We start from the raw sequence: 26,173 nt of genomic DNA, 5'->3' as shown, positions 1-26,173 counted from the left end.
AAGTGAAATATTTCATCTTATTTGCAATATGTATTTGAAAGAACTATGAACAAACTCTATGGCTATTTTCTTCAAGCTGTTGGGATCTTTTTTCTTATGTATTCTAGTAATCCCTTATATGTTTAGGCTGTGAATCCCTAGTTTATTCTATTTGACATAGATATTTTCTCACTTTGTTATTTGCTTCTTTCTTGACTGACAATTTCTGACAGTGATTTGTTCTTTCAGTTTTTCTGTAGTGAAGTCATTTTTTGTGATTTAGTTTGTTACTTAGAAATCAGGAGTCCTAAAGTAAACATTTTCCCCTCTCTTTCTTGTGGTTTCATGCTTAACATTTGCTTCCCTAACAATTCTGGAATTTCTTACCTTTCTCTTCCTTCCTTTCTTCTCGTCTTCCTTCCTTCTTCCCTACCTCTCCCTCTCTCCCTTCCTGTCTCCCTTCTTCCTTTTCTCATTCCTCCTTCCATCTTTCCTCCTTTCCTTACTTCCCTTCTTTCTTTCTCTATCTCTCTTCCTTCTCTTCCTCTCCCTTCCCTTTCTTTCTCTTCCCCACAATGTAAAGTGTAGCCCAAGTGGTTAATTAATTACCCAGGACCATTTATTAAATAACCATTCCTTCTCCTTTTACAATGTGATGCTCAATCACATTTAAAAGTTAATTTGAAAGCTGGGAGATTAGTTCTCGGTTGGTATTTGTGGGAAATGTGATCTGATATAAGATATTCTTTTTAGTAAGCACAACAGGAAACACATGTATGACATCTAATGAGAAAACCAGAAATCAAGCCATGGTAAGGCAATGGTAGTTCTAATTTCAATATGTGCCTTGGCTTCAGCTTAGATTCCCAATCAGCCATTTAGAGGGTTTCCTTGTTTTGCTCATTGCCTTAAATGTAATGCTTTCAAAGGGACCAAAAAACAAAAAACAAAAAACATTCCAACCCCTTCAGGAAATACTGAGAGTTCAGTGTGTTTTCCAGTTTGAGACAAATGGGAAATTTCATTTAAAAATCCCACTGCATCATTGCACAAAACATTTTTATTGTCTGGCCTTACTTTTTCATTCCTTATTATTTAGTCTGCCAAACACTAAGTTTTCTCTCAGTCAATTAGTTTTCCCATTCACCCAGAATATATCAGAAATGCATTATATTGTGTAACACAGGTTAAAATACTCTCTTGGTATTTGCTTTGAGAAAGGTAATTTTTGTTTACAAATGTAAAAATCCCTCGTGTGAGTAACTGTGAACAATTCTTCAATGTTACTCTAGCTCTCTCCATCAAAAGTATCTGAATGTAGTGCTAGCAAAAAAAAAAAAAGTAGCTACAAAATCCAATCTCTGAAGCAGTGACAATTATTAAGCACTTTTCCAGTTAGCTTGTACAATAAAAGTAATTATCTTTAGAACCACTGAGTCTCAGTTACTACAAGGATAAAACCGAGGGTTCTGTTGGAACTTCAAACTGTTTACCAAAGTAATGACCAATTTCCAGGTCTTGATGAATGAATGGCAAAGTAATACATTAGTTTTCCAACTTGATTTTTCTAGGAACTCACATCTTATGGATTTTGAAATGGGGAACATTGCTCTTAATAAAGACAAAAAAATGCATGTATAATTCAAAGTCAAATATATTTTAAAAATTCATTTAGCAATTATATCTATAAGTATTTATTAATTTTATTTTTAAATTTTCAATAATTCTGGCATTGTAAAGATTTATGAAGGCTCAGTTTGGGTTTTGTGGAAATAACATCCAGACACTACATGCTATTCCTCTTGTTCAGTTTTTTTTTCTTTTTCCCACCTTCATGCTGATACTAACAACACCATGACTGATATATTTTATTTTTCATTCACCTAGCCAGTGTTACTGACATGAATCAAAGGTGGTAAATATACTAATCATGTGCTACAACTTCCCAGTTCAGATCTAATGATAGATATCACTAGTCAACTGCAACATCTTTCTCTTTATATTTGTTATATAAAGTCTTTCACAACTTTTCTAAAAGCAGTGAGATAACTAAGCAGTTCAAAGGTCATCCCTGACACCGGCTGTGGAAAGTGACCTTATGACCAACTCCAAGCGGACAGAAGGAAGTAACAATGTCCACAAGGAAGTAACAAAGTAAACAAGGAAAGCAAAATTAAGAATTAGCTGATGGGAATAGAAATAAACCTTTCTGCATAGCTTACCTGCTGATGGTCACTGAAATAATAAGGACTGCAGGACCCCTGTTTCTAGTGTTACAGGAAGAAGCTGTGTGCACAGTTCTCCTGGACTAAGTGACTCCCAAGAACAGAGTTCTCCCTTAAAAAAGACTATACTGTCACAGATAATTAAACCCTAAAAGGAAGCCTTTCTCTAGTTACAGGCACAGCTTTATCCATATCTTTCCATGAATATATCTAAGAAAGGACTGCCATCGTATCTACTCAGGTATGTATTTATCAGACCCAACTTCCAAACTGATTTCTCCAAAAACAATGCAATATATCTGATAATCAAAATTGAGTAATAAAATATGAAAAATAAGCATACACAATTCAAAACTATAAAATACATTTGAAAATATAAAATACTTTCTCCTGAAATATTTAAAATAATAAGAAATATTTGATCCATTGCTGAAATGCATAGGGGCACATATTCTTCTACCACAAAAAAGATTGCAACAGAAAGAACATGAGCACATGACAGCTGCTCTCACACAGAGTTCCCGGTATTCCTGGCGCAGGCATTCCCATGAGACTGGGGCAGTGCAGGAATTCAGGATCTTGGAGATTTGACAGTGTTTTGGCTCACCTCCTTTATTTGGCTGTCTGTATTTTGGTCATCACTAGTATTTTTCCAAGAGCAACATTCAGGTTTCTGATATAGCTGAGAGGGTTACATAGAGCTGGATAAAATATTTATTATGTTCCCAGACACTTTTTAATCAAAATGTAACTGATATTCCCTACTTTCCTTCCCCCCCCCCTCCTCACCCACCTACCAACTGTCACAATCTAGATCACAGTTGGCTGATATTTGGCAGGAGGATTCTGCTCCCTCCATCTGGCCTCATCACAGCCATCACTAATGGATCACAGAATACTTTCCCATCAGCCTCAGAGCCCTTTCAACACAGGACTCTCTGAACAGCCTTTTCCAATAATCCCCAGTAAGAGATGAAACCGAATGAACTCCCTAAACCAGTTTCAGGTCGTGGGGTATAGCAGAGATGTTCCGAACTTGGCTATGTAAATGGAATCAATTTGGCATAAAGGAAGAATACCTGAATCTAAGCTAAACCTATTCAAGTTAGGATCTTCAGGAGTGAGAGTTCCAGAATTTACATTTTAAACAATTCACCAGGATGATTATTGTACAGCCAGCACTGTAGCTGTTCACAGAGTAGCATATGGGTGAGATGGGTAGAGAGGAAAAAAAATTAATCAATTTATTTAAGATCACTGAACCTCAGATTGCTAACCTACAAGAACGGTATCACCATACTTTCTTCAGAGGGCTCTTTGTAAGACAAAATGAAATCACGTGTTTGGAGGCACTAAGTGCTCAATAGGGGACTGAAGCTCCACACACGTCCATGCCCTTTGTTAGCCAACTCACTAGCAACCTGATTTCAAGGGAGATCATGCCGGCGTGGTTAACTCTTCAATCTGCCATCAAGGAAACAAAAAAAAAACAAACACATATCCCCTTCTCTCAAAGACCTCTTATCTGAGTAGCTCCTGATACTTTTGAAATTACCACTTTTCTTATAGGCGGGAAACCAGGGTTTGATCCCTGGGTTGGGAAGAGCCCCTAGAGGAGGAAATACTCCAGTATTCTTGCCTGGAAAATTCCATGGACAGAGGAGCCTGGTGGACTACAGTCCATGGGGTTGCAAACAGTCAGAAGTGACTGAGCAGCTAACATACTTTGTAGATATTTGACATGGTTTGTTTTTTCTTTCAATAGTTTACACATATACACATTAAAGTAAGTCTTAAACTCATACTACCTTTTGTCACCTTGACATAGAAGTGAAGAAGTGACACATATGTCCAATGCTGGCTGAACAAGGCCATGAAATCTGAATTGCCTGTAAGACAAGTGGATGAGTACAAATTAATCACATGTGTGAAATAATATTTTAGCAGTTTGCTTCCAGCCAACATCTTCACCAAAAGGTACAACTCACCTGGAAAGAAATAAAGGCATGACTGAATTGGAGATGTACGAGTATATTCACTGAGACATGGTTATGATATTCCTAAAATCATGCCAAATTTAATATTTTGCATTTATCACTTGCTTACAGAGCCAACTTTTTCCCTCAAAGATCTCGAAGACTTTGAAGAAGCTGTATATGCTGAAATGGAGGAGAGATGGTGTCAGGACAATATGATTTTTAAAAAGATGTGTGTTATACAGTACAATTGGCCACATCAGAGCTCTGTGCTCTGTGTTCATCCCTGTAGTTTGGGGAATGGAGGCTGTAGGTGGATGAGGAGCAGGCATGATTGTAAGCATCATCAAGATGACATGAACTGATGGAAGGGCGTTTTCCCCAGGAAACAGCAGGCCCAAACAGAACATAATAGACACTCTCAAAATCTCAACCTTCCCTATTAGATCCAGATTTTTTTCTGATCACTTTCTATCAACATTTGCCTGGCTAAAATGCGTATTAGTGACAATGAGACACAAGCTTAAGAATCTATTGCTCATTCCTTACCCCACATGTTTTGTGAAGAAGAGCTCAATCTAGAAGGCTAATCAAAACCAGTAAGAAAAAGATCTCTCAAAAGTATCTAAATGGAAGCTGGCTGGCAAAATTAAATGGGAGATAATCCAATCACTTAAAGACTCCATCTGCTTATCATAAAACAATGAAATTCAGCTCAATAAAAAATCTTGTAAGTGCTCCTTAAAATTATATGTACCATGTTGAATATCATTAGTGACTAAGAGAATGCAAATCAAAACTACAGCCACACACCCCACACCTACTAGGATGGCTAAAATGTTAAAAGGCAAACAATAAAAAGTTGTGGTGACTTCTGGTTTCCAATCTAGCAATTTAGGAGATTAGAAGTCAACTCTCTGCCCTAACAACAAGTTAAAAACAATGATCAAACTGAAAAATCAGAAGCTCTTCTTACGCTCATCAGAGAAGTGAGGAGGACACAGGGCAAAGCCCAAATTGAAGAGACAGACAGGTAGGTACAAGAATCACAATAATTTGGAAACCCATCAGTAGAACCCTCCAAGGGGAATCTATGTCAGGTAGGAAAACCTGAACTGTAATTGATGAATTGCTGGAGGCTCACTGTAGACAAGTCTAAGGGTTAAAAAATGCAAAGGACCCATAGTGAACTGAGAGTGAACACTAGTGTAAACTACAGACTTTGGGTGATAATGATACATCAGTGTAGATGCATCAATTGTAGCAAGTGTATCATGCCAATGGGTAATATTGCTGATAAGGGAAGCCAAGCATGTGTGGGGACAGGGAACATATAACTTCCTCTCAATTTCACTACAAGTCTAAAAGTGCTCTATAAAATCTTTCGAAAAAAATTGCCTTCATCTGCAGGAGAACCCAGTCATAGTAGCTGCCCCCACTCCACTTTTGTGCATTTTATCTCCACAGACCTTACCAGGTCCTCATAGTGAAAATTCCCTGTTGATTCCTCTAGTCGGAAAGTGACAGTACCATTTTGACATATGCCAGAGTATTCTGTTCTTCCTAACAAGGTCTGCCCTCAGACACAATTACTCTGCCACAGTCTAATCTGCTGGGTTATATTAGATCCTAACCTACCTGGGGAAGGGATACCCAAATCTCGCTGGATCTATGTGAGGGGAAAGAAATCTCAACTACAGTTCCCTCTGTCCTTCCATAAGGAGAACCAAGTACTCAACTCTAGGTCTCTGTCCCACTACATATGGGTAAGCTGGGGCAAAACTGAGAAGTAATTGTGAAGTTCACAGTCCAGGGACTGAGATATAATCATAGGACTACAGAAATTCCCCTCCTCTAACACCTTACTATCACTTTACTAAAGTGCACTTATCACAGTTCCTTTACCCACTATGTCATGTCCATGACGAGCCATCCCCAGTTGTTCGGTTGTGTCTGACTCTTTGTGACCCCATGGATTGCACCCACCAGGTTCCTCTGTCCGTGGGGTTTCCCAGGCAAGAACACTACAGTAGGTTGCCATTTCCTCCTTCAGGGGATCTTTCCCACCCAGGAATCAGATCTGCATCTCTTGAATCTCCTGCATTCAGATTCTTTACCACTGAGCCACCTGGGAAGATCCCCAGCTGTCAGTAAATCTTTACACGGCATAACAAAATGTCAAAAAATATAGTTTGAAAAGACAAAACCAAGAGAGTCATATATGGCAAGAATATTGGAATTATCAAACTAGGAATTTAAAATAACTGATTAGCATGCTAACAACTCTAACACAAAAAGTAGATAACAAGCAAGAACAAAGGAATACTGTAACCAAGAGAGAAATTCTAAGAATCAAAACGAAATTCTAGAAAAAAATTCTAGAAAAACACCATAGAAGGAATGAGGAGTGCCTTTGAAAGGCTCATTGGTAGATCTGACATAGCTGAGGAAAGAATCTCTAAGCTTGAGAATATGTCAATAGAAACTCCCAAGACTGAAAAGCAAAGAGAAAAAACGACTTTAAAAATGGAACAGAATATTCAAGGACTGAGGAACAACTATAAAAAATGTGAAATATGTGTAATGGGAATACCAGAAAGGGAGGGAGGGAAGAGAGAGAGGAAGCAAGGAAGAAAAGCAATATTTGAAGCAACAAGATGAAGAATTTCCTCCAAATTAACTCCAACACCAAACTACAGAATCAGGAATCTCAAAAAACACCAAACAGGACAACTGCCAAAAACACAAAATAAAACAAAACTACATCTGAGTATATCATAGTCAAATTTTGGAAAATCAAAGATAAAAAAGTAATTCTGAAAGAACTAGAGGGGAAAAAAAATCTTATTTATAGAAGAGCAAAGTTAAGGATTACATCTTGACTTCTCAGAAATCGTGCAAGTAAAAAAAAATGTATTAAATATTTAAAGTAATGAGAGGAAGAAAAACCACTAAGCTAGAATTCTATACCTTGTGAACAGAAGCGAAGAGGAAATGAAGAATTTCTCCCACAAACAAAAGGTGAGAATTTGATGACAGTATGCCTGCCCTTTAAAAATTTTTAAAAAGAGGTTTTTCAGAAAGAAAGACAATAATATAAGCAAGAAACTCAGATCTCGATAAAGAATCATAGATCTTCATTCATCAGAGAATAAGTGAAAGTAAAATAAAAACTTTAATTTTCTTATTCTTAATCACAAACAAGTTTGCTCAAAATAATTGCAACAATGTATCTGATTATGCAAAGATCCTTGTGTGTGAATGTATATATGTGTGTGTGTAATTATATATAAGTGAAGTGAATGACAACAGTGATACAAGGAATGGAAGGAAGCATTTAGGAATATGTTGTTATTATAGGGTATTTGCACTAGCTATGAAGAGGTACAGTGTTATTTTAAAGTAGACTCGGATTAGTTGTAAATGTTTGCTGCAAACTCGAGAGCAATAAAATGGGGGGAGAAAAAGCATAACTGATACACTAGAAAAGGACAGAAACTGGAATTATAAAATCTTTGATTAAAATCAAAAAGACACAAAAATTCAGGCAGCAGTAGAAGACAAAAATAGGAACAAAAGAACAAGGGCTATAAACAGAAAACTGTAACAAAGTATTAATAGATACTAATTCAAATATATCAATAATCACTTTAAAGGTAAATAGTCAAATAAACCAAATAAAAGACAGAGATTGTAGTATGGATCAAAAAACAAGACCCAAATACAAGTTGTCTACAGAATCCACTTTAAAATAAAGCTATTCATGCCCATAAATTTCATAAACTAGAAGAAATGGACCAATCCTTGAAAGATACAATCTGCCAAAACTCACACAGTAAGAAATAAACAATTCAAACTGACCTATGTCAATTATAGAAATTAAATCAATAATTAGTTACTTTCTAAAATATAAAGCATTAGGCCCAGATAGATTCTCTGATGAATTCTGCCAACATTAAAAGGAGGAAATCATTCCAATTTTATATCAATACTTTTACCAGGATTAGAAGTATTAGAAAATACTTCCTAATTCATTCTCCCAACAAGAAGTCAACTTTAAACATAAAGATACATATAGATTAAAAGAAAGAGAAGAATAAAGATATGCCCTGCTATTGCTAAACAAAAGAAACTGAAAATAGCTATATTAATTTCAGGCAAAGCAGACTTCAGAGCAAGAAAAATGTTCAAGAATAGAGAGGGTGTTACATAATTATAAAAGGGTCAATACTCCAAGAAGACAATAATAATCAGTGTGTATATACCTTAAAACAGAATGTCAAAATACTTGAAGCAAAACCTTATAGAACTTCAAGGAGCCATTATTATAGTTGGAGATATCAACTCTATTAGAAATGGATGGATCCAGTAGGCAGAAAATCACCAAGTACATGGTTAAACTCAATAGCACTATCAATTGACTAGATATAATTGGCATCTATAGACCACTTCACCCAACAACAGCAAAATATACATTGATCTCAAGCTCACATGGAGCATTCACCAAGACAGAATACATTCTAGGTCATAAAACATATCTTAACATATTTAAATTAACAGAAATCATAAAATGTCTGCTCTCAGACCCAAGGGAATTAAGCCAGAACTCAGTAACATTAAGATAGCTTGAAAATCTCAAAATACATAGAAATTAAGGAACACATGTCTACATAACACATGGGTTAAAGAATACATTTCAAAAGATTTAAAAGTATTTTGCACTAAATGAAAATGAGAACAACACTTAAAATTTGTGGGATACAGTGAAAGCAGTGCCTACAGGAAATTTTAGAGCATTGAATGTACATATTAGAAAAAAAACAGGAATCAAAAATTAATAACCTAAACTTTCATATTAGGATGCTGGAAAAAGAGCAAATTAAATCCAAAGTAAGCAGAAATAAAGATATAATAAAAATGAGAGCAGAAATCAATCAAATTTAAAAGAGGAAATCAATAGGTATAATCAACAGAAATAAAAACTAATTTTTTAAAATATTGATAAAATTGATAAGATTTTAGCCAAGTTAATTAAGAAAAAGGGAAGGAAGACACCAATTACTGGTATCAGAAATGTAGCTGGGCAACTTAGATCTTCAGCTGAGGAAACTTCTGCATCTTTAGTAACAGATATAAAAGTAGGGAAATCACTACAAGCTTAGTAGACAGAAAGGGATAATAAAAGGTTATTATGAACCACTCTAGGCTCTCAAATTTGATAACCTAGAAGAAATAAAACAATCCTTGAAAGATACAGTTTAAATCTTTCATACAAGAAAGAACTCAAATGAGAAAAAGTAGACAATCTGAATGTCCTATGACTATTATGGAAATGTCATCAACAATTAATAACTTTCCAAAACAAAAAGCACCAGGCATAGATGGCTTCATTGGTGAATTATCCAAACATTTAAAGATGAAATTATGCCAACTTCTACAATCTCTTTCAGAGGATAGAAGCAGAGAAAATACTTCCTAACTCATGCCATGAAACCAGGATAGCCTTAGTTCCTTAATAACAAGAAAAAGAATACAACCAGTACAATATCTTTCATGAACACAGATGCAAAAATTCTCATCAAAATATCAGCAACTTGAAACTTACTTAGATAAAAACTATACACCATAACCAAATGGGATTTATTCCAAATAAGCAAAGCTGGTTCAACATTCAATAATCAATTAATGTAATCCATCCATCTATAGGCTAATGAGAAAAAAAAACCACACAGTCATTGCAACAGATGAAGAAAAGCATTTGGCAAAATCTAACATCTATTCCAAGGACTGGCAGCTGCGCGGGCACAGGAGGGCTGAGAGGAGCTACTCTACATTCAAGGTCAGGAGGGGCGGCCGTGAGGAGATACCCCTTGTCCAAGGTAAGGAGCAGCGGCTGTGCTTTGCTGGAGCAGCCGTGAAAAGATACCCCGCATCAGAGGTAAGAGAAACCCAAGTAAGACGGTAGGTGTTGCGAGAGGGCATCAAAGGGCAGACACACTGAAACTATAATCACAGAAAACTAGCCAATCTGATCACACAGACCACAGCCTCGTCTAACTCAATGAAACTAAGCCATGCCATGTGGGGCCACCCAAATGGACGGGTCGTGGAGGAGAGGTCTGACAGAATGTGTTCCACCGGAGAAGGCAATGGCAAACCACTTCAATATTCTTGCCTTGAGAACCCCATGAACAGTATGAAAAGGCAAAGAGATAGCACACTGAAAGAGGAAATCCCCAGGTCAGTAGGTGCCCAATATGCTACTGGAGATGACTGGAGAAATAACTCCAGAAATAATGATGGGATGGAGCCAAAGCAAAAACAATACCCAGCTGTGGATGTGACTGGTGATAGAAGCAAAGTCCGATGCTGTAAAGAGCAATATTGCAAAGGAACCTGGAATGTTAGGTCCATGAATCAAGGCAAATTGGAAGTGGTCAAATAGGAGATGGCAAGAGTGAACATCGACATTATAGAAATCAGCGAACTAAGATGGACTGGAATAGGTGAATTTAACTCAGAAGACCATTATATCTACTACTGTGGGCAGGAATCCCTTGGAAGAAATGGAGTAGCCATCAAGGTCAACAAGTGTACGAAATGCAGTACTTGGATGCAATCTCAAAAAACGACAAAAGGATCTCTGTTTGTTTCCAAGGCAAACCATTCAATATTCAAGTCTATGCCCCAACCATAATGCTGAAGAAGCTGAATTTGAACGTTTCCATGAAGACCTACCAGACCTTTTAGAACTAACAGCCAAAAATGATGTCCTTTTCACTATAGGGGACTGGAATGCAAAAGTAGGAAGTCAGGAAACACCTGGTGTAACAGGCAAATTTGGCCTAGGAGTACAGACTGAAGTAGGGCAAAGGCTACTAGAGTTCTGCCAAGAGAACGCACTAGTCATAGCAAACACCCTCTTTCAACAACACAAGAGAAGACGCTACACATGGACATCACTAGATGGCCAACACCGAAATCAGATGGATTATATTTTTTGCAGCCAAATATGGAGAAGCTCTACACAGTCAGCTAAAACAAGACGGGGAGCAGACTGTGGCTCAGATCATGAACTACTTATTGCCAAATTCAGACTAAAATTGAAGAAAGTAGGGAAAACCACTAGACCATTCAGGTATGACCTAAATCAAATCCCTTATGATTATACAGTGGAAGTGAGAAATAGATTTAAGGGACTAGATCTGATAGACAGAGTGCCTGATGAACTATGGACAGAGGTTCGTGCCATTGTACAAGAGACAGGGATCAAGACCATCCCCATGGAAAAGAAATGCAAAAAAGCAAAATGGCTGTCTGAGGAGGCCTTACAAATAGCTGTGAAAAGAAGAGAAGCGAAAAGCAAAGGAGAAAAGGAAAGATACTCCCATCTGAATGCAGAATTCTAAAGAATAACAAGGAAAGATAAGAAAGCCTTCCTTAGTGATCAATGCAAAGAAATAGAGGAAAATAACAGAATGGGAAATACTAGAGATCTCTTCAAGAAAATCAGAGATACCAAGGGAACATTTTATGCAAAGATGGGCTCGATAAAGGACAGAAATTGTATGGACCTAACAGAAGCAGAAGATATTAAGAAGAGGTGGCAAGAATACACAGAAGAACTGTACAAAAAAGATCTTCATGACCCAGATAATCACGATGGTGTGATCACTCACCTAGAGCCAGACATTCTGGAATGTGAAGTCAAGTGGGCTTAGAAAGCATCACTATGAACAAAGCTAGTGGAGGTGATGGAATTCCAGTTGAGCTATTTCAAATCCTGAAAGATGATGCTGTGAAAGTGATGCACTCAATATGCCAGCAAATTTGGAAAACTCACCAGTGGCCACAGGACTGGAAAAGGTCAGTTTTCATTCCAATCCCAAAGAAAGGTGATGCCAAAGAATGCTTTAACTACCGCACAATTGCACTCATCTCACACGCTAGTAAAGTAATGCTCAAAATTCTACAAGCCAGGCTTCAGCAATACATGAACCATGAACTTCCAGATGTTTCAGCTGGTTTTAGAAAAGGCAGAGGAACCAGAGATCAAATTGCCAACATCCACTGGATCATCAAAAAAGCAAGAGAGTTCCAGAAAAACATCTACTTCTGCTTTATTGACTATGCCAAAGCTTTGACTGTGTGGATCACAGTAAACTGTGGAAAATTCTGAAAGAGACAGGAATACCAGACCATCTGACCTGTTTCTTGAGAAACCTGTATGCAGGTCAGGAAGTAACAGTTAGAACTGGACATGGAACAACAGACTGGTTCCAAATAGGAAAAGAAGTACGTCAAGGCTGTATATTGTCACCCTACTTATTCAACTTGTATGCAGAGTATGCCATGAGAAACACTGGGCTGGATGAAGCACAAGCTGGAATCAAGATTGCCGGGAGAAATATCAATAACCTCAGACATGCAGATGACACCACCCTTATGGCGGAAAGTGAAGAAGAACTAAGGAGCCTCTTGATGAAAGTGAAAGAGGAGAGTGAAAAAGTTGACTTAAAGCTCAACATTCAGAAAACTAAGACCATGGCATCTGGTCCCATCACTTCATGGGAAATAGATGGGGAAACAGTGTCAGACTTTGTTTTGGGGGGCTCCAAAATCACTGCTGATGGTGATTGCAGCCATGAAATTAAAAGATGCTTACTCCTTGGAAGGAAAGTTATGACCAATCTAGATAGCATATTTAAAAGCAGAGACATTACTTTGCAGACAAAGGTCTGTCTAGTCAAGGCTATGGTTTTTCCAGTAGTCATGTATGGATGTGAGAGTTGGACGGTGAAGAAATCTGAGCGCCGCAGAATTGATGCTTTTGAACTGTGGTGTTGGAGAAGACTCTTGAGAGTCCCTTGGACTGCAAGGAGATCCAACCAGTCCATCCTAAAGGAGATCAGTCCTGGGTGTTCATTGGAAAGACTGATGTTGAAGCTGAAGCTCCAATACTTTGGCCACCTCATGCAAAGAGTTGACTCATTGGAAAAGACCCTAAGGCTGGGAAGGATTGGGGGCGGGAGGAGAAGGGGATGACAGAGGATGAAATGGCAGGATGGCATCACCGACTCGATGGACATGGGTTTGTGTAGACTCCAGGAGTTGGTTATGGACAGGGAGGCCTGGCGTGCTGTGATTCATGGGGTCACAAAGAGTCGGACACGACTGAGTGACTGAAGTGAACTTAACTGAACATCTATTGATCTCAACATTCAAAAAACTAAGATCATGGCATCCAGTCCCACCAGTTCATGGCAAATAGATGCAGAAAAAATGGCAACAGTGACAGATTATTTTCTTGGGCTCCAAAATCACTGCACAGGGTGACTGTAGCTATGAAGTTTAAAGACCCTTGCTCCTTGGAAGAAAAGCTATGATAAACCTAGACAGCATACTAAAAAGCAGAAACATTACTTTGCCAACAAATGTCCGTCTAGTCAAAGTTATGGTTTTTAGAGTAGTCATATGCAGATGTGAGAGATGGAACCATAAAGAAAGCTGAGTGCCAAAGATTTGATGTTTTTGAACTGCTGTGTTGGAGAAGACTCTTGAGAGTCCCTTGGACAGTAAGGAGACCAAACCAGTCAATCCTAAAGGAAATCAGTCCTGAATAGTCATTGGAAGGACTAATGCTGAAGCTGAAGCTCCAATACTTTGGCCACCTGATGCAAAGAACTCACTCACTGGAAAAGACCCTGATGCTGGGAAAGATTGAAAGCAGGAGGAGGGGATGACAGAGGATGAGATGGTTGGATGGCATCACGCACTCAATGGATATAAGCCTGAGCAAGCTTCGGGAGCTGATGATGGACAGGGAAGCCTGGTGTACTGCAGTCCATGGGGTCGCAAAGAGTTGGACACAGCTGAGTGACTGAACTAAATGTCTCTTCAAGATCAAAATTCTCAGCAAACTACAAATAGAGGGGAACTTTATCGACAGCATCTACAAAAACCCACAGTTAATACCAAAGAAGATAAATTACTATGAGTTGTGGGCACTCAACAATGTTTGCTTTTATAATTCATTTGGGAGAAATATTTGATGTTGGGGGTTTTGGAATGGAAAACTGAGTAGAAACTGTCACAAAGGAACTAGTAAACAACTAAATGAGCTATCTTCTAGCCTAAAGGTAGATCATCAAATTGGGGATCAGTAGAGAGGAACTTTATTGAGACACTTAAAGTACTCTGAATGCCTTCTCAATCCAACTAGAGAAAGTATTTTTTTCTTTTTTAAAAAAAAAGCAAAAGAAAAGGCGGTGGGGGTGAGGGGAAGGCCTTAAACTACCATAGTGAGTAAAGTGAATGTACTCTTATTTGATAAATGTAGGAGCAGTAGTAGCTGGTCAGGTAATCAAAATAAATAAATAAATAAAAATAAAAGTTTAAAGCAAATAATCATATGAAGTGTATTTAAGTACTTTTAAGAACTGTGAAGGCTCTCAGATCTTCCAGTCTCCTTACAAGCTAACATGTTTGCCTGCCACAGCTTTATCTATCCACAAAACACCCCAAAATTATGGGTAAAACATATTGAAAAAAATTTAGTGCATTTCTGAGGCTGATGGAAAGGAAAAATATGAATCCATCGTTGAGGCCAGTGATAGTCTAAAGACATTTACAACCTCTGGTGGCATCTGTCCTGTGAAGCTCGTAGGTGAGGTGTCATGCAATTATGAGACTCAGGGAACCAGTCAAAAGCCCCATTTTCTGAACTAGAGTAGGACATAAGTAGGTTATCATGGGGAGGAAGAGTAGTCATCACCACTCAGTTGAGCCTGGGGAACTAAAGCTGAGCCTCAGCCTATGGGTAGGTATTAGGGTTGAAGACTTGGAACCAATCTGAATCTGGGGATTTAATAACTATACACTTTAATTCTATTTTCAGTGAATTCCTATAAACATGGGTCATTTGATCCCACCTTAAGTGTATAAAATTGGTTGAGTTCTTGATATTCTAGAATGTTGTTATTACTCTAATTAGTACCTTATTTATTTGCAAATTGAAAGTCATCTATATCAGGTCTGAACAAAACAATTTATAACCCAAAGATCAGTTCTAGGGATAAGGCATACTTGTTTTTTCCCCTATATTCTGAGAAGTTCAAACCTTATTTATTAATTACCGAAGGAAGAGAGAAGGTTCACTTGGTACCTTCTCTCAGAAAGGGAGGAAGTTTGTCTATTTATCTCCATGAGTAAACTGAAAAAAAATTTTAAAAAGTGACTTGCAAAAAGGTCAACAGTATAGAAGGGTTTGTGTGTGTGTGTGTGTGTCTGTGTCTGTGTTTTGGGTTTTTCTTTGTTTTGTTTTGTCGTCATTGGGTTACACTGTCATTGTGCACTTGGAGAATCTCCTGAATACTTTCACTCTCATCAAGAATGACTATTTTGGATAATTGATAATGGCAGAATTGAGGTCATAAATTGGTAGAGAAACTAATGATAACGGATCCTGTAAACTGAGGTTAAGGGTATTGAAGGGTCTCATTCTTGGGATATTTATTTTTATTATCACCATTATTATTTTATTATTATTAAATTATTACCATTGTTAAATGGAGAGGGAAATGGAAACCCACTCCAGTATTCTTGCCTGGAGAGTCCCATGGACAGAGGAGCCTTGTGGACTACAGTCCATGGGGTCGCAAGGAGTCGGACATGACTGAGCAACTAACACAACAACAACAGTTTTTTGGTTTTGAGCTTTGTGAGTGCTCTTCTGCTTATACTGCAACATGACTGACAAGGTAGAATCCATCCTGCTTCACATAGTCAGGTTGCCAAGAGTGTCACAAAAATTCTCTGCCAAATTTGTGGGAACTTCACACATCAGCTGGATAAATGTGGATCTAACAGAGCAGTCTTTCATCACTGTCTTCATATAAATTTTGAAGTACAAAATAATTAATTCATTTAGGATGATCCACTGCATTTGCCATTGTTGGCTATGTTAGACATTAATTGATCATAAAATACTTTCAGGATATTAATTAAATATTGTTAATTTATAGGCACAGACTGTATTACTGGGATTTGAGGTAAGTCAATGACAAGGTCTAGGACTCAGTAAGGAGAGTACTTACTTTGTGGCTGAAAGGATATAATATGTTGTGGTCAGGCAGGCTACAATGTACTAAAGAGGAATATTTATATAATGCGGGATGTAACTTTTGAGAGGGCCATTTGTTTGTTTTACTGTTACATGAACCATACAAGTTAAATATAGCTGGTTATTTGAACCACTGGGTAAGACAAAAGTTCTGCTTGGGTAAGAGATTTATGTATATTGTTCTCTCACACTGCTTTCATTGAAGGCTGTGAGGAAATTCTGCCTAATAATGCATCAAAAAGGTACTTTTCTTAAAAACATAAGATTACCAATAGATATTGATTTTAAAGACCTATTTTGGGGAAAACTTAGTAAAGCTTAAAAAATTCCAACTAATTCATTTTTTTCAAGGATTTTTTTAAACATTTTTTATTGAGGCTTTGAATGTGTAACGTGTTGAAACACAAAGTTTTATGCAAATAAAAATTAATGCTAAGAATCATCAGTAATATATTGTATGTGTGTGTGTTTGTGTGTGTGACACAGAGAGCAAGACAGAGACACTAGAGTCATGTGTATGTGTGTTGAGGTATTTTAAATTAGCTTGTCATTTTAGACCATAAGTGTTTCTGAACAGAAGAAATAAGTTGAGATCAATAAACAAACAAACAAAAAAAATTCTATTTTATTTTGTGGTAATAAGTCTATGTTTTCAGAAATGAAATCAATCCAATACTAAATATATAATCATGAGGACATGTTAAAAGATCAGTATAAAATTTCAGATAAAACTCTCCTTCTCTGCCTCTTACCTCAGAACTCTTTGGAAGAAAAGCTATGACAAATCTAGACAACAGCTTAAAAAGCAGAAACATCACTTTACCAGCAAAGGTCCATCTAGTCAAAGCTATGGTTTTTCCAGAGTCATGTACAGATGTGAGAGTTGGACCATAATGAAGGCTGAGCACCCAAGAATTGATGCTTTTGAACTATGGTGTTAGAGAAGACTCCTGAGTGTCCCTTGGACAGCAACGAGGTCAAACCAGTCAATCCTAAAGGAAATCAACCCTGAATATTCATTGGAAGGACTGATGCTGAAGCTGAAACTCCAATACTTTGGCCACGTGATGCAAAGAACTGACTCATTAGAAAAGACCTTGATGCTGGGAAAGATTGAAGGCAGGAGGAGAAGGGGGCAACAGAGGATAAGATGGTTGGATGGCATCATCGACTCAATGGACATGAGTTTGGGCAAACTCAGGGAGATAGTTAAGGAAGGGAAGCCTGGCGTGCTGTAGTTCATGGGGTCGCAAAGAGTCAGACACAACTTACCAAATATTCTCATATTTTCAGTTATTATTGCAGAAATTATTTTACCAATTCTTTCCTACAGAAGACTGATATAATGATGACTTTGCTTCAAAGAATGACAAGAAGAAAGAAAACCCAACAACATGCTCCCCTAAGGAACTCTCCATTTTCTGCAGTAGCTCACCATGTCAAAGATGAATTGGACAGGAACTCTGACCTCTGATTAACCTCAGAAAAGCCAAAAGAAAGTGAACTAACGCTAACTTGCTATTTCTCTCAAATATCATTAAAACATTACTACCTTTATTCTTCTGAAGGTAAATCTAATAATGATAACTTTGCATTCAGTACATATCCTTTGTAGAGAAGGAAATGGCAACCCACTCCAGTACTCTTGTCTGGAAAATTCCATGGATGGAGAAGCTTGGTGGGCTACAGTCCATGGGGTCGCAAAGAGTCAGACACGACTGAGCGACTTCACTTTCTTTCTTTCTATAGTTCCTATTGAAGAAGGAAATGGCAACCCACTCTGGTGTTCTTGTCTGGAGAGTTCCATGGACGGAGGGGCCTTGTGGGCTGGACGGAGGGGCCTTGTGGGCTGGACGGAGGGACCTTGTGGGCTGCAGTCTATGGGGTTGCAGAGTCGGACATGACTAAGCAACTAAAACACACATATATCGTTTGGGACTAGTCATAAAGAGACTTTCCATTTCTTTTTATAAAAATATTTGACAAAAGGATTCCTTATTTTGGTTAATGCTCCCCTTTCTCAAAGAGCCCTTTCTCAGTCACCATAATTTTTTCTCCACCACCTAACTTTTTATCATCCAAAATGTGGCAGATGTAGTAACAATGATGATAAGTTTAAAGTGAAGACAAAGATACAGAAAAGGAGGAAGAAACAGTTTACTGAGTTTTATTTTGTGCCAGTCACTCTTTTGAGTACTTTGAACATTTTCACTAATTAAACTTCACAAAAATTTTGTAATATAGATTCTATTTTTAATCACATTTTAGATAAAAGAAAACTAAGGACATTCGGTAACTTGCCCAAGGTCACACAGCAGTTCCCAAACTGTGGGCTTTCTAAGCTTGGTTCCACCAACATGACTTGCCCCTGCTTCCTGTCTTTTATAAGTATACTTTTCTCCACTTGTCCACTGGTAAGGCTTCTGGAAAGTTCAAATGTGTATCTCTTTCTTCCAAAACTTACTAGAAGAGATTGGACTTTCCAGCTGGCTCGGTGGTAAAGAATCCACCTGCCAATGCAGGAGACGTGGGTTCTACCCCTGGGTTTGGAAGATTCCCTGGATAAGTAAATGGCAACCCAATCCAGTATTCTTGCCTGGAAAATCCCATGGACAGAGGAACCTGGCAGGCTGAAGTCCATGGGGTCGCAAAGAGTCTGACACAACTGAGCAACTAAGCAGGCCCTTTATGCAATGTCAAACTATACAACCTAATCTGGCGTAAGTCTAAAACTCACATTCTTTTCTCTTTCCTCCTTATTCACTGAACTTTCATGCCAGATCACCTTTCTTAGAATCCTGGATTCAGACTAAGGCCCTCCTTTGTGGAAGCTATCAAGATCCTTAATAAAGCCAAGTCTAGTCAGTCTCCCTCAGTGTTGGGCCAAACTCACCAAGGTCACTCCATTTAGCCTGTTTTTCTTGGCATCTCCTAACAAGATCTCTCCGTAGATTTTATCAGTGGGTCTTGCAATCAAATGTAGTCTACAGAACAGCAGCAGCAACATTACCTGGGAGTTTCTTAGAAATGTTTCTTTATAGTCTCATCAGAGACCTACGATTAATTCCCATCCACGTCATGTTTGAGAAGCACTGCTCCATTACATTAGCTGCCTTTTGATAAATAGACCCATGTCTCTAATGCAGAGGTTTTTAAACCTCAGTGAGCATTAGAATCACTTGAAGATTAAAACACAGATTTCTGGATTTCCACTTGTAGAGTGTCTGATTCAGTAGATCTGGAGAAGGGGAATCAAAACATTATTTTTCAACTAGTTCCCAGATGTTTCTGCTACTGCTGCTGACCTGTGGACCAGACTTTGAAAACCACTGCTTTAACTCTTCCTGGATTTTCTCCTTTTCCGTATTTAAAACTTCTCTAGAAAGTGGTAAGTTTTCCCTACATGGTGTTAGGAGGAACATGGCCCCTAAGTGATTCAGACATAAGAGCTATTGTCTGAGAAGAAGTTGTGGACTAATGAGAGCCAACGTGTATAGGGTGGGAAAGTGGGGATGGATGCCTTCAATCCCAGCCCTGACCCTGATGTCTAAACCATTGTCTCTTCTATCACAGTAATTTCATAGGATAATTTGACTTCCACATTTAACTGAATGGTCACAATTACAAACAAGATGAGACAAAATATATGTTAAAGAGCCTGTTATAGGAGTTTCTAAACTAATAATCATGTAATAAAGAGACATTTCATTAAGAAATCCAACAGCTGGAGGATCATGATGTAAAAGCAGAATTTGGGATTGAAAAAGATAAAACATCAAAGAATAATAAACTGTTTGGGTCTTTACTGGGCAAATGTCTAGTGAGCTTCTTATTCCCAAATTATTTTAGAAATTGGTATTTTGGACTTTCTACATTGTATAAAAGTAAAACTATAGGTTATTCTATACCAAATCACTAAGAAAACATAAAAATAAATATATATCAGTTTATCACTGACATATAAAATAGAAAAAATTTAAGGTGTGCAATTGTGGAATATTTCCCAGAATGTTCAAGCTTTATACAAGACAGCCTGGAAAAGGAAATGGCAACCCACTCCAGTATTCTTGCCTGGAGAATCCCATGGACAGAGGAGCCTAGCAGGCTACAGTCTACGGGGTTGCAAGAGTCAGACATGACTTAGCGACTAAACCACCACCACCACCATGCAAGACAGCTGGTGATTTTCCAACATGATAATCATTTATAACAGAGTTTCAGGGGGAATAATGAGAATGGTCAATTACTAACTCTTTCTTGCATTTCATGTAGGTTGTTAGAATTTAAAGGATTGGAACATTGAAAACATACAGATATGTGTTTATACAAAAGCTAACATGGCTTCTTCAAAAGAATTAGGACTTATTTGGAATAATGAGAAAAAGTGGCTTTAAAATCTATTCAGATTTTCAGATATTTTTCTATATCAAACACTGTTCAAATGCATTGAGTCACCAAGTGGTAAGTGCAGATTTTGCAATGGACTTGAACAGGAATTACAGGATAAGGATAACTAACTCGTTTCTGTAATCTCCTTTTATACCTTATAGATAATTATGAGAAAGCAGTCCATGGTCAAATCTCTAAGTCTATAAATATAAAGTGTAAATTCTTTATTGGAGTGAAATTCTAAGCTAAAGGAGATAAACAGCAGAAATCTTTTTTGGTATAAGAGGGCATAATAATGGCAAATGAGTTTCCATGTGAGAAAATCCAGAAAGAAGTGGCTTATGGAAGGTTAATCCAGACTTTACTCAAGGGATGGTAAAATGGTAAGCTCAAAGCCAGCAACAATCCAGATAAAGGACTAGGCAATTATTATATACCCTTTTCTAGAGACTTCAGTTCACTGTGCCATCTCAGGGGAAAAAAAAAATCAAAAGCTGGTTTCTTAAAAGAAAATAAAAAAATAAAATAATTGTCTGGATATTGCACAAAGTCATAAGAACACAACAGAAATGAAACCCAACAACCAGAATCTGAGACCATGAAGTGGATGGTTTAATTAGATAGGGACGCAAGGATAAAATTTTTTAATCTGCAAAAATGATACACTGGGCGTAAGATGGAAGTCTGAAATGTGAAAAAAGAAAACATATAAAACGAAAGAAAGAGTTATTTTACACAACAGAGAAATAAAATACTATTGAGTCTTGAGACAGAATAAGCTAAGAGAAAGTGAAAATATTCTGAAAACTTTTTGATAACACTGTGCATAGTGGTTACAATGATGTTCTCACTAAGGAAAAATAGGGAGGGACAGATTTTTACTGACAGGTCATTAATCTCTGGAGTGAGGACAGCCACGGATGACCACTACAGTCTCCTGGAGCCTCATGTATGAATAAAATTCTATGAAGACCTACATGACCTTCTAAAACTAAAATAAAAAAAAAAGACGTCCTCTTCATCATAGGGGACTGAAATGCAAAAGCAGGAAGCCAAGTGATACCTGGAGTAACAGACAAGTTTGGACTTGGAGTACAAAATGAAGCAGGGAGAAGGCTAACTGAGTTTTGCTAAGAGAATGCACTGATCATAACAAACACACTCTTCCAACAACACACCAGACGATTCTACACATGGACACCAGATGGTCAATACTGAAATCAGACTGATTATATTCTTTGCAACCATAGATGGAGAAGCTCTATACAGTCAGCAAAAACAAGACCGGAAACTAATTATGACTCAGGTGATGAACTCCTTATTGCAAAATTCAGATTTAAATTGAAGAAAGTAGGGAAAACCACTAGGCCACTCAGATATGACCTAAATCAAATCCCTCACAATTATACAGTGGAAGTACAAATACACTCAAGGGATTAGCGCTGATAGATAGAGTGTCGGAAGAACTATAGACAGAGGTTCCTAACACTTACAGGAGGTGGTGATCAAACCATCCCCAAGAGAAAGAAATGCAAAAAGGCCAAATGGTTGTCTGAGGAGGCATTACAAATAGCTGAGAAAAGAAGAGAAGGGAAGGCATAGGAGAAAAGCAAAGATATATCCATCTGAATGCAGAATTCCAAAGAAAAGCAAAGAGAGATAAGAAAAGCAAAGAGAGATAAGAAAACCTTCCTTGGTGATCAATGCAAAGAAGGAGAGGAAAACAAGAGTATGGGAAAGACTAGAGATGTCTTCAAGAAAATTAAAGATACCAAGGGAACATTTCATGCAAAGACGGGCACAATAAAGGACAGAAATAGTATGGACCTAATTGAAGCAGAAGATATTAAGAAGTGGCAAGAATACACAAGTCGGACACGACTGAAGTGACTTAGCAGCAGCAAGAATACACAGAAAAGCTATACAAAAAAGATCTTAATGACCCAGATAACCATGATGGTGTAATCACTCACCTAGAGCCAGACATTCTTGAGTGCAAAGTCAGTGGGCCTTAGGAAGCATCATCACTACAAACAAAGCTAGTGGAGGTGATGGAATTCTAATTGAGCTATTCCAGATCCTAAAAGATGATGCTGTTAAAGTGCTGCACTCAATATGCCAGCAAGTTTGGAAAACTCAGTAGTGGCCACAGGACTGGAAAAGGTCAGTATTCATTCCAGTCCCAAAGAAAGGCAATGCCAAAGAATGTGCAAACTACTGCACAATTGTATTCATGTCACATGCTAGCAAAGTGATGCTCAAAATTCTCCAAGCTAGGCTTCAACAGTACATGAACCGAGAATTACAGTTGTTCAAGCTGGATTTAGAAAAGACAGAGGAACCAGGGATCAAATTGCCAACATCTGCTGAATTATTGAAAAAGCAAGAGAATTTCAGAAAAACATCTACTTCTACTTTATTGACTATGCTAAAGCCTTTGAATGTGTGGATCACCACAAACTATGGAAAATTTTTAAAGAGATGGGAATACCAGACCACCTGACCTGCCTCCTGAGAAATCTGTATGCTGGTCAAGAAGCAACAGTTTGAACTGGACATGGAACAATGGACTGGTTCCAAATTTGGAAAGGAGTACACCAAGGCTATATGCTGTCACTGTGCTTTTTTAATTATATGCAGAATACATCATGTGAAATACCAGACTGGATGAAGCACAAGCTGGAATCAAGACTGCAGGAGAAATATCAATAACCTCAGATATGCAGATGACACCACTCTTATGGGGGAAAGCAAAGAAGAACTAAAGAGCCTCTTGATGAAAGTGAAAGAGGAGAGTGAAAAAGCTGGCTTAAAACTCAACATTCAGAAAACTGAGATCATGGCATCTGGTCCCATCACTTCATGGCAAATAGATGGGGAAAAAATGGAAACAGTGACAGACTTTTTTTGGGCTTCAAAGTCACTGCAGATAGTGTCTGCAGCCATGAAATTAAAAGACGCTTGCTCCTTGGAAGAAAAGCTATGAAAAACCTAGACAACACATTAAAAAGCAGAGACATTACTTTGCCAACAAAGGTCCGTCTAGTCAAAGTTATGGTTTTTCCAGTGGTCATGTATGGATGTGAGAGCTGGAGCATAAAGAAAGCTGAGTGCCGAAAAACAAATGCTTTTGAACTGTGGTGTTGAAGAGTCTTGAGAGTCCCTTGAACTGCAAGGAGATCCAACCAGTCCATCCTAAAGGAGATCAGTCCTGGGTGTTCATTGGAAGGGCTGATGCTGCACCTGAAACTCCAATATTTGGCCACCTGATGCAAAGAACTGATTCATTGGAAAAGACCATCATACTGGGAAAGATTGAAGGCAGAAGGAGAAGGGGACAACAGAGGATGAGATGGTTGGATGGCATCACCGACTTGACAGATATGAGTTTGAACAAGCTTAAGGAACTGGGGATGGACAGGGAAGCCTGGCGTGCTGCAGTCCATGGGCTCACAAAGAGTCAGACACAACTGAGTGATGAAACTGACTGACGTCCTATGCTAAATATTTTCTTTTTTTATTGCTCTTATTGTTCTGTAAAAGTAACTCTTTTTCTGGCCTCAGTCCTCCCCTGTCCTTGGGGTATTTGTGCCTGTGACCCCTCTTGTTTCTCTGCTCCCTGCTCCATGCCTTCCTTCTCTGTTGTCTTCCCACTATGCTTTATTTTCTGTCCTACAATCTTGCATTCCGGTCCTCTTTCTATCACTCTATCATTTCTCCTATTCATAGCTTCTTCTGTTGCCAGTGTTCTAGACTCTCTTCTCTAGTTTTCTTTAACTCTTGCCCTTTGATGTTTTGGAAATTCTCAGGGGGAGAAAAGTTGGGGAAAGCAGATAAAAAGAAGTTTTAAGGTGAGGGCAGAGCTTTGAAAATATATGTGATACCTGTTCCTACGAAGGAACACACAGAAAAATGTATTCTATCTCTACTTTCCTCATTCCACACTATTTCAACTATGCAGCCCATGGTTAGCCATGCTCCTTTGAATTTAACAAGCTAGACAGATAGTGAATCAAAGAAGAATACCTATGATGATCTGAAAAAGTTACTAAAACTCTCCTCCCTTTCCTAACTCCATGTCTCTGTGAGACTGGATTTTCTTCATATATTTCAACCAAATATTGCAACACACTGAATGCAGAAACATATGAGAATCCAGCGCTTTCACATTATGCCAGACCTTAAGGAGATATGCAAAAATACAAAACAATGCCTCTGTTCTCATTATTTTTCTGGAAAACATAATTTTCATGAAAATATCTCATGTTAAAATATAATGGATTTATTGTGACTATTCTAAAATAAGTTAATAAGCAAAAATTATAAGTTATTCATTTTGATTGATAACATCGCATATAATGATAGCCATTACCCAGAAAAATAAAATGTCTGAAGTCCTCAATAACCTTGAACAGTTTAATTTCTTCATAAATTGTTTTTTGTTATTTTTAAATAACAAAGCAATAGTTTGTTTAGTATAGTTTGATATAGTAAGCCATTTTATTAACTGGGCAATACTTTATAGTTTTCAGGTGTGATCATCAACTGGTGAAAAACCTAGACTATAGTTCTGCACTGCAGAGTTTTGAGGTTAATATTTCATTTTAAAAATTTTGTGAATTGATGGCAATAAAAAATAAAAGCCCTCTTGAGGAAAATCTGTTAAAGTCCTGGATAAACTTCTTTAACATAAATGTTTGAGTTCAGAAGTAACTAAAGGAAATCTCTACTGTCTTCTAAAGTAGGAGAAACTGAAACCCAGTGTGATAATCAGGCATTGGCAATTTGGCAGCCCTGAAGGTTTTGCTAGGCTGAGTAATCAAGAGGCTTGGCCTTTAAAGGCCACATGAAGCCCTGGGCATCTGTGAGTTGATAAGTTGGAATGAAGATGACTCATGCAACCACGACCCCGGAAGGACATCATCTACTACGAAAGTGCGAACTTCATTAAAATCTCTCCACTTGAAAATGGACATGACAAAGGCATTTTATGTCATCCTCGGCTCTGGGTAAAAACCAAACCAAAACAGCTCCCCTGAAACATTGTTTGCATGCTGCTGCTGCTGCTGCTAAGTCGCTTCAGTCGTGTCCGACTCCGTGCGACCCCATAGACAGCAGCCCACCAGGCTCCCCCGTCCCTGGGATTCTCCAGGCAAGAACACTGGAGTAGGTTGCCATTTCCTCCTCCAATGCATGAAAGTGAAAAGTGAAAGTGAAGTCGCTCAGTCGTGTCCGACTCTTAGCGACCCCATGGACTATAGTCTACCAAGCTCCTCCATCCATGGGATTTTCCAGGCAAGAGTACTGGAGTGGGGTGCCATTGCCTTCTCCGATTGTTTGCATAGGCTTGCTTTAATAATTTTAAGGATTTAAAGTCACACAGTTTTCATAGTCTGGAAAATTAATGTAAAAGTACTTCCCCAATTAGCAGATGCAAATTACTATATATAGAATGGATAAACAACAAGCTCCTATTGTATATC

General features: G+C 38.0%; 2 long non-coding RNA genes across 6 annotated transcripts in view; one reads left to right on the top strand and one right to left on the bottom strand.

Moving 5' to 3' along the window:
• The window catches only part of LOC145503465 (uncharacterized), a 276,939-nt gene extending 270,441 nt beyond the window's left edge, over positions 1 to 6,498 (bottom strand). The window contains exons 1-3 of one of the 2 annotated variants that reach the window (XR_014051474.1): positions 6,167 to 6,498; positions 4,193 to 4,363; positions 4,013 to 4,093 (exon numbers count right to left, since the gene is read on the bottom strand). This is a non-coding gene — a long non-coding RNA (uncharacterized LOC145503465). Of the gene's footprint in view, positions 1 to 2,811; positions 2,852 to 4,012; positions 4,094 to 4,192; positions 4,364 to 6,166 lie in introns of those variants that run through there. The other variant, XR_014051477.1, reaches the window with a different exon arrangement.
• A 73-nt stretch (positions 6,499 to 6,571) lies between these two features.
• Positions 6,572 to 26,173, top strand: part of LOC145503464 (uncharacterized) — a 55,060-nt gene continuing 35,458 nt past the window's right edge. For 2 of the 4 annotated variants that reach the window (XR_014051471.1, XR_014051473.1), the window contains exons 1-2: positions 6,572 to 7,201; positions 9,887 to 10,019. This is a non-coding gene — a long non-coding RNA (uncharacterized LOC145503464). Of the gene's footprint in view, positions 7,202 to 9,886; positions 10,060 to 26,173 lie in introns of all 4 variants that reach the window. The other 2 variants (XR_014051472.1, XR_014051470.1) reach the window with 1 other exon arrangement.

The sequence above is a fragment of the Giraffa tippelskirchi genome, chromosome 1, assembly GCF_054371585.1.
Source record: "Giraffa tippelskirchi isolate mGirTip1 chromosome 1, T2T-mGirTip1v1.2.pri, whole genome shotgun sequence".
In the NCBI taxonomy this organism is placed as follows: Eukaryota; Metazoa; Chordata; class Mammalia; order Artiodactyla; family Giraffidae; genus Giraffa; species Giraffa tippelskirchi.
This window is presented reverse-complemented; position numbering and strand designations above follow the sequence as displayed.